The 12,363-nt window shown below is 34.0% G+C and overlaps 1 protein-coding gene and 1 long non-coding RNA gene across 3 annotated transcripts in view; one reads left to right on the top strand and one right to left on the bottom strand.

The window, feature by feature from the left end:
* The window catches only part of LOC118196245 (uncharacterized), a 96,546-nt gene that overhangs the window by 22,652 nt on the left and 61,531 nt on the right, over positions 1-12,363 (bottom strand). The window lies entirely within an intron of this gene.
* Positions 11,669-12,363, top strand: part of LOC146992968 (uncharacterized) — a 58,146-nt gene continuing 57,451 nt past the window's right edge. The window contains exon 1 of the mRNA XM_085809203.1: positions 11,669-12,044. The gene's annotated coding sequence lies outside the window, so the exon portion shown is untranslated. The remainder of the gene's footprint in view (positions 12,045-12,363) is intronic.

Raw genomic sequence — 12,363 nt, 5'->3', positions numbered from 1 at the left:
ATCTGAAGGCATAGCACTCGTAAACTATTAAACTATATCTTACTTACTAAGCATATTTTAATGCTGGAGGATTTAATAGATTTGCTTTAGAAAAGAAAAGAGCTGTGGTGTTTCTTAACCTGTAAAATTACCCATCTACCAAAAATTCACACTTATCTGTAAAAGATAACTCTGAAGACATTAAATTTGTTTTGAAAGTAATATATTAATTTCCCTTCGTTTGAAAAAATACAATAAATTACAATTCATTTTAACAACGTGAAACATTTAAGCGCATAATTCAGTAATGCGCAATAACTTATACGTTATTTTAACGAAATTGAATTATTATATAATAATAAAGCACTCGAGGACTATTTGCCTAAGGGCAAGAACGCCTTTCTAATCGTTATTTGAAATGAAATTTTACAATTCGCTTTGCTTTTGCTTTTAATTTACTTTCCACAGCACTCAGTACGCGAAACCGTCAATAATAATATAATAATGACAATAAAAATGGCATCACTCAACTAAAAGTAGATACTACTTCGTAAATGTTGATAAATTAATTACCGAAAATATTAAACATATCAATGGCAGCGTTGCCCTAATAGTTTTAAGTTGCATTTGAAAGAACATAGATGTAATTCGCGATAGCAATTTAATTCGCGTTCTTTGAAAGAACGCGAATTACATTGCTATCTTCACCACACAAACAAATGGAATATTTCTGAAAAGAATTCTCCCCCGTTATTCCAATATTTCAATAATTTTCGCAAGTCAAAAAATTTAATTAATACGTTTTAATAGTAAATGATGCGATTTTCACTCATAAAATCCCTTTGTACATTATTATCTTTTATTTCAGCATCACAGCATTACTTTTCTAAGACATAAATAGCTTCCATTAATATATGTTCCCATACATTATATTTATTTTTTATATTTTTATCATTAATAAATTAATGATAGATAGATAAAAAATTGATACTACTTAATTTATAAACAATGTAAAAACTGGACATCTGAGGTCGTTAATTTCTGAGACATAAATAGCTTTCCAAGATGCAAATAAAACAGATAATAGTAATCATAAATATTAATGCTCCTAAAATATATCCGCTTTTCCTAACTGATTTTTGCTTTTTGATCCATCTGGGGTACAACAAACCTATTTTCATTAAATGAAGTTTTGCGCATTTCTCTACGAAGTGCGCAAAGCTTGTTTCATACAACTTTATTTTAACTAATTATGAAGAAACGTTGTACTTGTTTCCTAAACAAGTATTTATGTGTACTACTTTTAGAAACCACGCCACAGAGTGTGAGTACTCATCCTCAAATATACGTTAGTGTCGATAAGCTTAATTACAAATTATTAAACATTTCTGGGAAATTGAAACTTAGAAGGGAATCGTCATATTCTGCTATAGTGGGTATCTAAATTTAGATAAATCCTCATACCTATGTGTTTAATTTTAAAATTTCCACTTCGTATTACACAGTCATTTTCAAAGCTCTTTGGATACATATCAATAAAATTTGTTTCTACCTGTTTATGATTTCATCGTAAACTTGTGAAGAATTTCCTAAAAATATTCGAACATCTACAATTTTTATTGTCAAAGTATTTAATAATTATGCATTAACTGAAATGCATTTATAGTACAGAGAAAATGTAGAAAGATATTGCAGGTCATGTATTATGTATCTTTGGAATATGACAATAATAATAGTACAATTTAACTGAAAAAAAAAAAAAAAAAAAAAAAAAAAAAAAAAGATGTTATAACGTTTTAAAAGAGAAGTGGACATCTTTACAGTGAAATCTTGGATGAAAGTTTTACTATGACTCAACTTGGGAAGACACTGGAAATTTATAATGGAGACGGGGTCCCTTTCTTCGCTACACAGCTGTGTTGAAATGTGAAACGCTACCCCTCAAGTATACTTGTAATTGGCTGATGACTCAGAACAGTAAACTGAACTTAAACAAACTTGCTCTTATTCTAATGCCATTTCTCTAGTCTGTGACGAGAACGAACAGAAGTTTTTCTTTAAAATTAAACGCGATCTCAAATATAATTCTTCATTATAAAGGTAAGTTATTGATTTGTAATATTACACAAACTAAATTCTTATAATTTAAAAATTCAATTCAGCTAAACTTTTAATCCATTTATTTGAAAATCCAAACTTATCACCATTAACAATTCAAATGTCTACTAATATTAATAACGTATTGTTATATTAACATGAAATATTTTGATGATAAATATGGAATATAAATATATGTTTCCATACATTAAGAAACATAATAACAGGCCAAAAATTAAAAACAAAATTGTTTAAACATGTCCTGCGCTATAGCTGTAGAATCCATTAATCAATCAATCGACTCGACAATCGAAAATCAATCGACTTGAATGGAGCTCATCAACATCTAAAAAGCGTTTCTATTAATATGCAAGATATGAGAAACAAGTTTGAAGACATTATGAAATAAGCTGAGTTTATTGCAAATAAATGGGGCATAGAAACTAAATTTGGAAAATAAAATAAAAATAAAGACAAAAATTTGATGAGTTATGTGAGGATAACAGGCTTGAAAATTCCGAAATGTCTTTTAAAGTAACTGTTTTCTATGCTGCTCTCGACATTTTAAATTCTCAGTTGAAGTACAGAATGACTGGAATGACAATAATCGCAATGATGTTTTCATTTCTGGAACCTAAAACACTGTCATCGTTAACAAATACGGAAATTATTAATAATGTTTCAAAAAAAACAGAAAACATATAAAGAAGACTTTGCTAATGCACTGGAAGCACAACTTTTATTATTTATAAATACTTTCAGAACAGAAATCCAATGATCTTTGATCCAATGATGAGAAATCTTTATGATGAATTTTAGCCACCAATGTTATAATTACACTTATTGGGAGGGGGAATTAGAGAAGAAGAGCAGTACGGGCTGAGAGAAAATTAAAAGGAAACAGGAAAAAAAATTAGCATTCATATTTTTTTATAAAAATCATGTATTCAAGTAGTTTAGTGTACCAAAAGGATTTTTAAAAAGACAGAAAAAATTTTACATATTTTCTACAAAAATTGTATATTCAAACGGTTTTCTTTTTGAAGTTTATGATAAATATGTTTTATATTTAACAAATGTATCATTTACAATGTAAAAGTTCTTATTTGGTACTTATATATTATTGCATAAATCATGTTCGTAAGCTGAGTAAATCACAGAGTTCTATATATTAATGTAATATCTTTTCTGTACGTTTATCAATTATATTGTCTGTCAGTTTATAATACAACCAATTATTTATAAGTTTGCTAAATGAAGCGAAAAAACTTAGATGGGTGCAGATTTTATATAAAAATTTAAAACATATAACGAACTTCTTGGATTTTATATAAAAATTTCCGCAAATCTAGGCTTTTTTCCTTTTCTTAATGCTATACTTTACGTGGACATGTAGACTTATTCATTTATTATCAGTATGTATTTCAGTGAAAGGAGAGAAAAATCTGTCTCTCGCACTCACACAAAAAGTCTTAAATAACTGAATTAAAATCATCTGACGTTAAATACCCAGACTGAAGCAAATATGCATTTAACCAGTTGGCCAAGGGAAAATATCTTCCTTTTTATTCTTTCTTCATATTACGTACCTTTCAACTGGTTCCCTAAGAACGTGCTTTTATTTTTTAACAATTAATCCAGATGTGATAAAAATCATGAAAACATAGGCTCCTGGAATAATCGATTTTTTTTTTAAACTTTTCACTTAAAAAAAAATTTTTTTTCAATTTTTTTATGCACATTACATTTATTGGGAAGGGAGCCAGGAGATTTTTTTGCATAGGGGGCCCAAGAATTCTAGTTACGCCACTGGGCTAAACCTCTGGCCTTAAAGGCAACCGAGTGAAAACTCGCAAAAGTGCAGTGGCAAGCGGCTTGCTTCCTAAAAACTCCTTCTCTCTCCCTAACTCTTGGCAAAAAGCCACAACTTAAATACTTGGGCGTTAGCAAGACAATTTGCATAAACAAGTTAAAGCATTTAATTCTGACCGGAAGTAGAAAATAAGAAGTGATAGTACAGTTTTAAAATAAAATAAACGTTAGTAAAACTTAGGATTCTTACAAGGTGTAGTCAACAAGTCCTTGGGAGCATTATTATTGATCTTCACCCTAAACAATCTTTCTCCTATTGGTTATGAGAAAACATTTGACATCAGGCATTAATGCAAAAATATTTCTTGGACTTTCTTTACTGGCATATCTAACGAATTACAGAGGATTCTGATGCCAGATCCTTTCGTTTTTGCAATCCTTGTCACAAGCTTGCCTCCAGAATCTTGGAAATTGCTTTACCAATAAGCTTGATCGTCAAACTATCAATTGCAGAATCACTGAGAGCAGCGGTGTAACTAGGGTGAGGCAAGGGAGGGGGACATCTGACTCCGGGCGCAGCATCCAGGAGGCGCCAAACTGATGTTACTAAATTTTAGAATGAAATGTTTTCCATTCTTGGCACACAGAAAGGGGCGAAAAATCTTCAGTTGTCCCTGGGCTATGAACACTCTTGCTACAGCTCTGACTAATATCCTTTATCAGTGACGACTTGAAAGTTCTTGTGTTGCGAGTAATTAGAATAACAATATGCAACTTGCTTCGTGTTCGAATTTACTTTCAGCTGACATTTTTGCATCTTTATTTCTATGCAGATCTTCATGCTGACTATTTGGAACTACTTAAAAACGAATGTGAATCGAAAGCTAAAAGTTTAAGGGGCTGAAACGAAAGAAGATTAGGGTTCCATTCTATGCAGTTACCATTCTGTATACCAGCACCACCATCTACAGCCTTCGGCCATTATTAAAAGTGTTTGTGCCTTCTCACACACATCCTAAATTATTTCTCGCACACACACACACATATATGTATGTTTTATGCAAGCAAATATACCAGTCGTTTTCTATAAATTTAAACATATAAATCGAGTTCAGCAGAATATCCAAGTGCCCTTTTAAGCTTTCAAACACTTTGCGTCTGCCTACTTCGTATACTCGTATTTGGTTGGTTGGTACACTGTGTAAAAACCGGCCAATCCATTCTCTGATGATCAAGGACCATGAATTATTTCTGTCGGAGTACCCATAGTTAGGAGCCATCTCTCTCCATTTGATAAAATAATAGTTAGTGAGTAGAATTAGTAAATAAACATAACAGAATCTGATGGAAAAAACTAGAGGGACTCAAGAAAGTTTATAGTGAGAAGATAATATATTAACAAAAATTTTTTTAAGGTTTTTTGGTACTTTTTGAGTATAATTTTTTTATTTATATATTATTATTGTTATTACTTACAATACAACACTAAAGAAAAAAGCAAATAAGCGATCAACAAATTAATAGTCTTCCTCATCATACCTACTCTCGCTGGCACAAATTAATCTGCGGGAACTGATGTGATTTTATAAACGAACAGAATGATGATAATGCATGAAGGCCTATTCCTCAGAATGAGAGTGAACTCATCAGGCGGTAAACGATAGCACTTTAGAAACAGAAGCTCAGAGAGGCTCCATCAATCTCTGCTATTCACCGCTTACAGCCTTCTGTTTATAAGTTTGCTCAAGGGGGCGGTAAACGCTTCTGAAAGCTTCATTCGCACTTAAGGCTTCGTAAACGCGTAAAAAAAAAAAAAAAAAAAAAAAAAAAAAAAATGTTACTAAATCGGTGAGGTATCTTTAAATATCGTTAACTTGGCAACAAAAATTGTTCTTAAGGCACGGTAAGAGCGTTTCTGGTTCTATCTTCGGTTCTGTTTGAGTTGTCTTTGCGAGTCCAATCAAAGCTGGATTAACCATTAAGGAAAATAACCACGTGCTTAGGGCGTCAAAGAAAGTGGCCACAATAAAAATGTCGTTAAGGACTCAAGGGGTACCACAAAAATTTCTCATTTCCAGTTTTACAATAGAATGGTGCAGCCCACCAGCAGCCGAACGGTAAAGTTCGCTAAACACTGGTAGTTCGGGCCTAGGTTCGAATTCTGGCGAAGAGGTTGGCTGCATGGGCGTTTCGTGGTTTTTCTTATGTTTAACGTGGGTATGACACACTTTTCCCCTTTGTCCTCCCCAGGGCATCCCCTCTGTTTGTCGAATACCATTGTGTGCGACGCCATAATAATAATAATAAAAATGTATCGTGTAATTAAAAAGACCCAGAGTGAAAGAATGGGGAGAAAATTTGTGTAAATATATGTGGGGCAATCAAAATTTTTAAGTGCTTTGGGCGTCTAAAAGTCCATTCGGCCCTGGTTCCAATGCCAGTCGACTCAGAATTAAAAGATATACAACATAATACACGAAACAAACTCTGAAAAGCAGAAGGAAAGACCGCAGATTTAAAATTAAATAAAATACACAATAAATAAACATCAAGTCGTTGTAGAAAATACACTCAGTAAGTAACGAAAAACTGGAAAAACAAATATGTAACAAATTAGAAGTGCATAAAAATTAAATTGTAAATAAATTTACAAAAATGTGTATTAATAGTAAAATATAGCTTTGTTATAGCTCCCTGTAAGCGCATTTCACATAGTAAACAATCTGTTTCTGTATCTTGTTTTTGTAGCTACATACTTTGAAAATAATTTTTCGCTCAGGTAAGTTATAGTAAAGAAATTAATATTTTATACCCATGTAAGAAATTTCCCCCTATCCTACATGAATTTGTAACCAAAAATTTAGTAGTGGTTCTTGCTAGAATTTATTTTTAATACTGATTCTAATAAGATAACGATTAATCTCCTTTATTGACAAGGGCCCACCAGCGGCCGAGCGGTAAAGTCGCTGAACACTGGTAGTTCGGTCCGAGGTTCGAATCCCGCGAACGGGCTGGCTGCATGGGTGATTTCGTGGTTTTCCCCATGTGCAACGTGTATACGAGCCAGTTTCCCTTAGAAAGTCCTCCACGAAGGCATCCCTTCCCTTAGGCAGATAGCCCTAGTTGTGCTTTGCCATAATTAAATACACCACATCTTTATTGACAAGCCTTCTGATTATCGAAATAAAGTTTTTAATACATTCATACGTTCAGTACCTCTGAAGTGTACTCTTCAATAGTTTTTTCAAGTGAGAAATGCGTTCCAATACACATTTCTTAGCAGTTATCATCCAAATCTAAGACATTCTCAGCTAGAAAACTATTCAGTTTTCTAAAAATTGTGAATTGGTTACTTTGATGGTATTGATAACCTTCAGTTTTTTTAAAGGTCAGTGTGCACTAACACTATTTCAAAATGGCAATTATGTCTGCTAAATAGGCCATAAATTACCGTCACATTTCATGATAAAATTTTGGATCATATAAATTATGTTACGCAATCGTTTCAAAAAATCCCAGTTAAGTCTTTTAATTCAAAAAACGGCTCGAGATGTTTCTTCGAAACAACCATGACACTTTTGAATATAAAAGCAAGATGTTACAATTACTAGATAAGTTATCGCATAACTATGTAAAGTATCTTACATTTAATTCTCTGGATTTAATAAAAGTTGTAATTTTTACAATATTATCTAAAAATTCCTTTAAGGAAATCAATATTCGTTTTAGTACGAGTACGTAGTGTAAACTTTTGTGTTCTCTTATTGCAGTGTGGCGAGCGGTAAAGTCGCTGAACACTGGTAGTTTGGTCCGAGGTTCGAATCCCCTACGAACGGACTGGCTGCATGGGCGTTTTCTTGGTTTTCCCCGTGTGTAACGTTTATTAATGTATTTTTGTTCCAGCAATCTGCACATGTACAAGCTTGCATATCTTCAAACATCAACAGCAATCAGGTATTTTTGGTCAATTCTGTCCCCATTTTTTATTTCTTTCCACTTTTTAATCCACCTCTCCTCTCCAATTTTTAACGTTTTTCTTTAATTCCTTTCCCTTTAACTACCCTAAAACTTCTCCGTCTTTTCTACAGTTAACTTTCTCTCACGGTTCTTTCCGCTCCAAAAGTTGCTCCTATTGTACTCTCGCCACGGGCGGTAGGAGAACTTTTCCTACTCTTGAATCCTTTCCCCCCTTCTTTTCGTTCCACCTTCCCCTGCTCTGCTTTAGTCGTAAGACTCTCTCCCCCCCAGCCCATCCCCAAGGCATTAGCGATTACTGCGGTTTTCCGTATTACCTAATATACCTTTCCCGAGCCCTGGAAAATTATGATTCCCGGCTAATTGTCTTTCAATCTTTGCGATTCCATTAATGCAACGCATTCAGGAATCTGCCCTTATCCGTCACCTCTCTCTCTTTCAACCTAGTAAAACAGGTTGAAAGCAGAAAGAATTTATCGTCCATAGAATGGACTCCTTATTCACTTCCTTCCCCGTAAGCCCATAATGGTCTCCTTCATTACTCTTCAGCCAGTGCTTTGTCTTAATCACCTCAGTTTTCCTTAACGAAGTTGTGGAGGTAATTGCATTAAGTTGCAAAGGTACTCCGGAAAATATCGCCTTGGGCCTTGGGCCGTGTGTAACGTGCATACGAGCCAGTTTCCCTTAAAAAGTCCTCCACGAAGGCATTTCTTCCCTTAGGCAAATAGCCCTCGAGGCTTTGCCGTAATGACATCAACCAACCAACCTAATATAATGTTTTCCCTCTGCTGTGGAACCAAGCACGTTAAGACCCGCTGATTTAATAGCTCGATTCGGGTTACGAATCCCGGAATCAGTATTCTGACTGCATTGACCAGCGAGCCGGGTGCGTCTCTTTTAATTTAATTAATTTTAACCAAACACGTCATGAAATCCTGTGTAATGACATTTTCTTCTCTTTCCTACCCGATTTTGTACGCAAACTGGCGAAATTTGCAACATGAGTGCACACCTATTGTTACAGTATATAAGCCCATATAAAGGTATGGCTATAATAGCTTAAATTCAAAAGCTTATATATTCTACAAAACATGTCCATCCGCCGAAGAATATAGCCGTATCATTTCTAGCAGCTTTAATTTAGAAATTAAACAATGACGTATGGATATTGTTCAGACAATAAGACTGATCAGAAAAAAAAAGAGCCCAGAGAAAGAACGTTTCACTTCTAAATTTTTATTTGAAAATGAGACAGTGTACATGTCAGTCATCTGATGACCTATAGGAATAGATCAAGTTTTTTTGCGTATTTGTAATTTTTTCAAAATTGTAATGTTTCTAATGCAATTGTAATGTTAACTTCCACCAGGGAGTTTTTTTTTTTTTTTTTTCTTTCTCCTCGTCGCGTCCTACCACAAAACATCGTCACGGCCTTGCCCGCAGGATTCACTAAAAAAGACATTTTGGCTTGCGTTTAAAATCATTTGACTACCCTTGGCACAAACGTTTTCGTCATACATTCATGGTTTGTATGTAACGAGAATATGAGTAAATACAATCTCACTCCGCTCCTCAGGAACGCTTTTAAGGGATTAACTCGGTCTGGAGAAATGTTTGAAAGGCGATACCAAATAAGTATTAACTTTACGAGACGTTTGATATCGGTCCGAATGGACCTAGAATACTAATTATATCCGTATTGTGTTCTGGTTGAAAATAAGTCGGGCATTTTTAAATGATTTACTAAAAGAGTTAAAAGAAAAGGAAAAAAAAAAGGTTAAAGTAATGGAAGGAAGCAGCATGAAACTCTAGAAATATTTTTTACTGGGATTTTCTTTGGATTTTAGGATAAAATCAAATAATTTTTTAGATCTTATTATGTAATTTCATTAATGCTCCTTCACATTATTTACCTCTTCACAATAAAGCCTACTTTGTAGTATTCAGAGCATTTTCATTGAGAAAATTATTTGCGTTTTTCATTTGTTTTTAATTTTCCGTATCAGCATTTAGCTCTCCCCGTTGATGATCTTAATTTTTTAATTAATTATCTGTTTATTTAAAAACACAGAGATTAAATTTTTTAAAAGTGTCTTTAATATTTCATAAAATGTTCTAGATTAAATATCTTTGAATGCGGTAAATCTTACGCATAAGGCTATTTGTTATTACTATTAACAAGTCACTGTACTTAGGAAAAAATTCCTCCTTTTATTTATTTCGTGAACATTTATCACTCATGATTGGTATATATATATATATATATATATATATATATTTTTCCAATGGCAGATTGTGAACAGTTACAATGTAACACAGTCCATTAATCTATACAAGGCCATATGTGGTGGTTTCTTTATTGCGAAGGCACCTAATTAATAGGTGGGCCACCGTCGCCTCCTTTGAAGGGACAGACAGATAGTTACAACCATGCCGTTTCCGGGATTCGAAACCCAGGCCTTTGGTATCGCAGTCAGGCTTCCCTAACCACTATACCGTCTAGGCGGCTGATTCATTGATATTACTTCCTTGAAGTTGGAATATTGCGAATTCAGGGTAATTTTTCTGAACTGAGTAGCCCGGGATCATTGAATACTGGGAGTTCGACCTAGGTGAATCCAGGCGAAAGAACTTTTTTTTTTTGTGGTCCCCCGTGTAACGTGAATACGAACCAGTTTCCCCCCAGAAAAAACCCCACGAAGGTAGCCCACCACAAGCAGACAGCCCTTCTATATATTTTGCCATATTCCAATAACCTATAAATTTATTTTGAAGAAGCGAAAAGAAGAAGGGGCTTGCAAATCAGAGACAAATTAAACAAAGGGCCCACCTATTAATTAGGTGCCTCTTTTATCCCACAACAACTTAGCATTGAGAATTCGATCCCAGGCGAATGGGCTAGCATACATACAGTTTTCGTGGTTTTCTTCATGTGTACAGTGATTACAAGCCAATTTCCCTTAGAAAGTCCTTTACGAAGGCATCCTTTACGTGCATTGCAATATTCATGTAACCTAACCTAACCATTATTCAGATAGTTTGAAAAATTTCTTAACTGCAAAACTGGCCCACCAGCGACCGAGCGGTAAAGTCACTGAACACTGCTAGTTCGGTCCGAGGTTCGAATCTCGCGAACGGGTGGCTGCAACTGCGTTTTCATGGTTTTCCCCATGTATTACATAGATAAGCGTCAGCTGCCCTTAGAAAGTTCTCCACGAAGGGATGCCTTGCCTTAGGCAGATAGTCCTCGAGTGCATTGCTGTAATCAAATAAACCTATACCATACCAAACCTAATTGCAAAATATACGTTTGTAGATCTCAAATGAGTTTTTTATTTATTAAACTCTTCTTGCAACTAGGAACAGGTTCAGCAGTTATGAAGAATGTTCCGCTGCAGTTTTTGGAACTTTGTTTTGGAGTTTGCATTTTAGAAGAAACTGCAAAAGTTCAAAAGGACTGCCTTTCAATATTCCTATTTCGCTTTTCTAAGCAATAACGGAAACAAAACTCTGAAATATTTCTCTCTTAAAGGGGATCATAATTTAGTTAATATTCGTATTTTTCATTGAAAAATTCGACGAAGTTATAACAATAGTATGTAGTTGTTGAAATCTGGCAGTGATTTGTTTGACTATTTTATTTAGCGTAAATACGACTTTCTTTTCAATTTATTTCTGTATAGGAATTTAGAATCTCCTTATTTTTATCCACTTCCATGATGACTAACCCCTGTAAAATAATGTTTCACGCGAAAAATGCTTTTCCCAAAAATATGCCACCCGAGGCAGACTGCCTACTCCACTCCATCTAACTACGTCATCGGTATCCATTTTGTGATTCACAAAGGCTAACTGCCTTTTGTGAATTTCTTTTGAAACTTTTTCAGTAAACGAAGCCCAGGTAGAAATTTTACTAGCCCATCAAGGTCAGGGATACTTTGATACTATTGTTATTCTGGCATGCAGCTGGGAATTTACTGTCCTGCTGTCCGTAAATAGTATTCTCCAAATGAGGTATAAGTTGGAAGTGAGGAAATATACTAGTGTGTCATGTGGTATGACGTACTATTTACCCGGATTTGTGTTCGCCACGTGTTTATGCTGTGTGTGCTCGTTAACTGACACTAAAAGTGATAAAAAATTGATTCATTCACCTGTGATTGGTATACTCTAAATTATTGGTAAGTTTATTTTAATGAATTTCTGTAGATTTATGTATGTTTAGGAAAATATATCGTCAAAACAAGTGTAACATTATTTATTTAGGAAAATAAATCGTTGAAACAAGTGTAACATTACTTATTTAGGAATATATATTGTCGAAACAAGTGTAGCAACTCCTTAAGAAATAACAGTCAAATAGCTATTGTGACTGAAATTTAAATCTTGCGTTTGACACATGGTTCATGTGTTTTGATTTAAAGCATCAAACTTTTTCACGTATTTAAAATTTAAATAATTTAATGAGTTTTAATATGTTCAGGATTGAAATTTAAATGA

This window comes from Stegodyphus dumicola, chromosome X2 (assembly GCF_044657685.1).
Source record: "Stegodyphus dumicola isolate Sdum_Otavi_A_Nest chromosome X2, ASM4465768v1".
Classification (NCBI taxonomy): domain Eukaryota; kingdom Metazoa; phylum Arthropoda; class Arachnida; order Araneae; family Eresidae; genus Stegodyphus; species Stegodyphus dumicola.
This window is presented reverse-complemented; position numbering and strand designations above follow the sequence as displayed.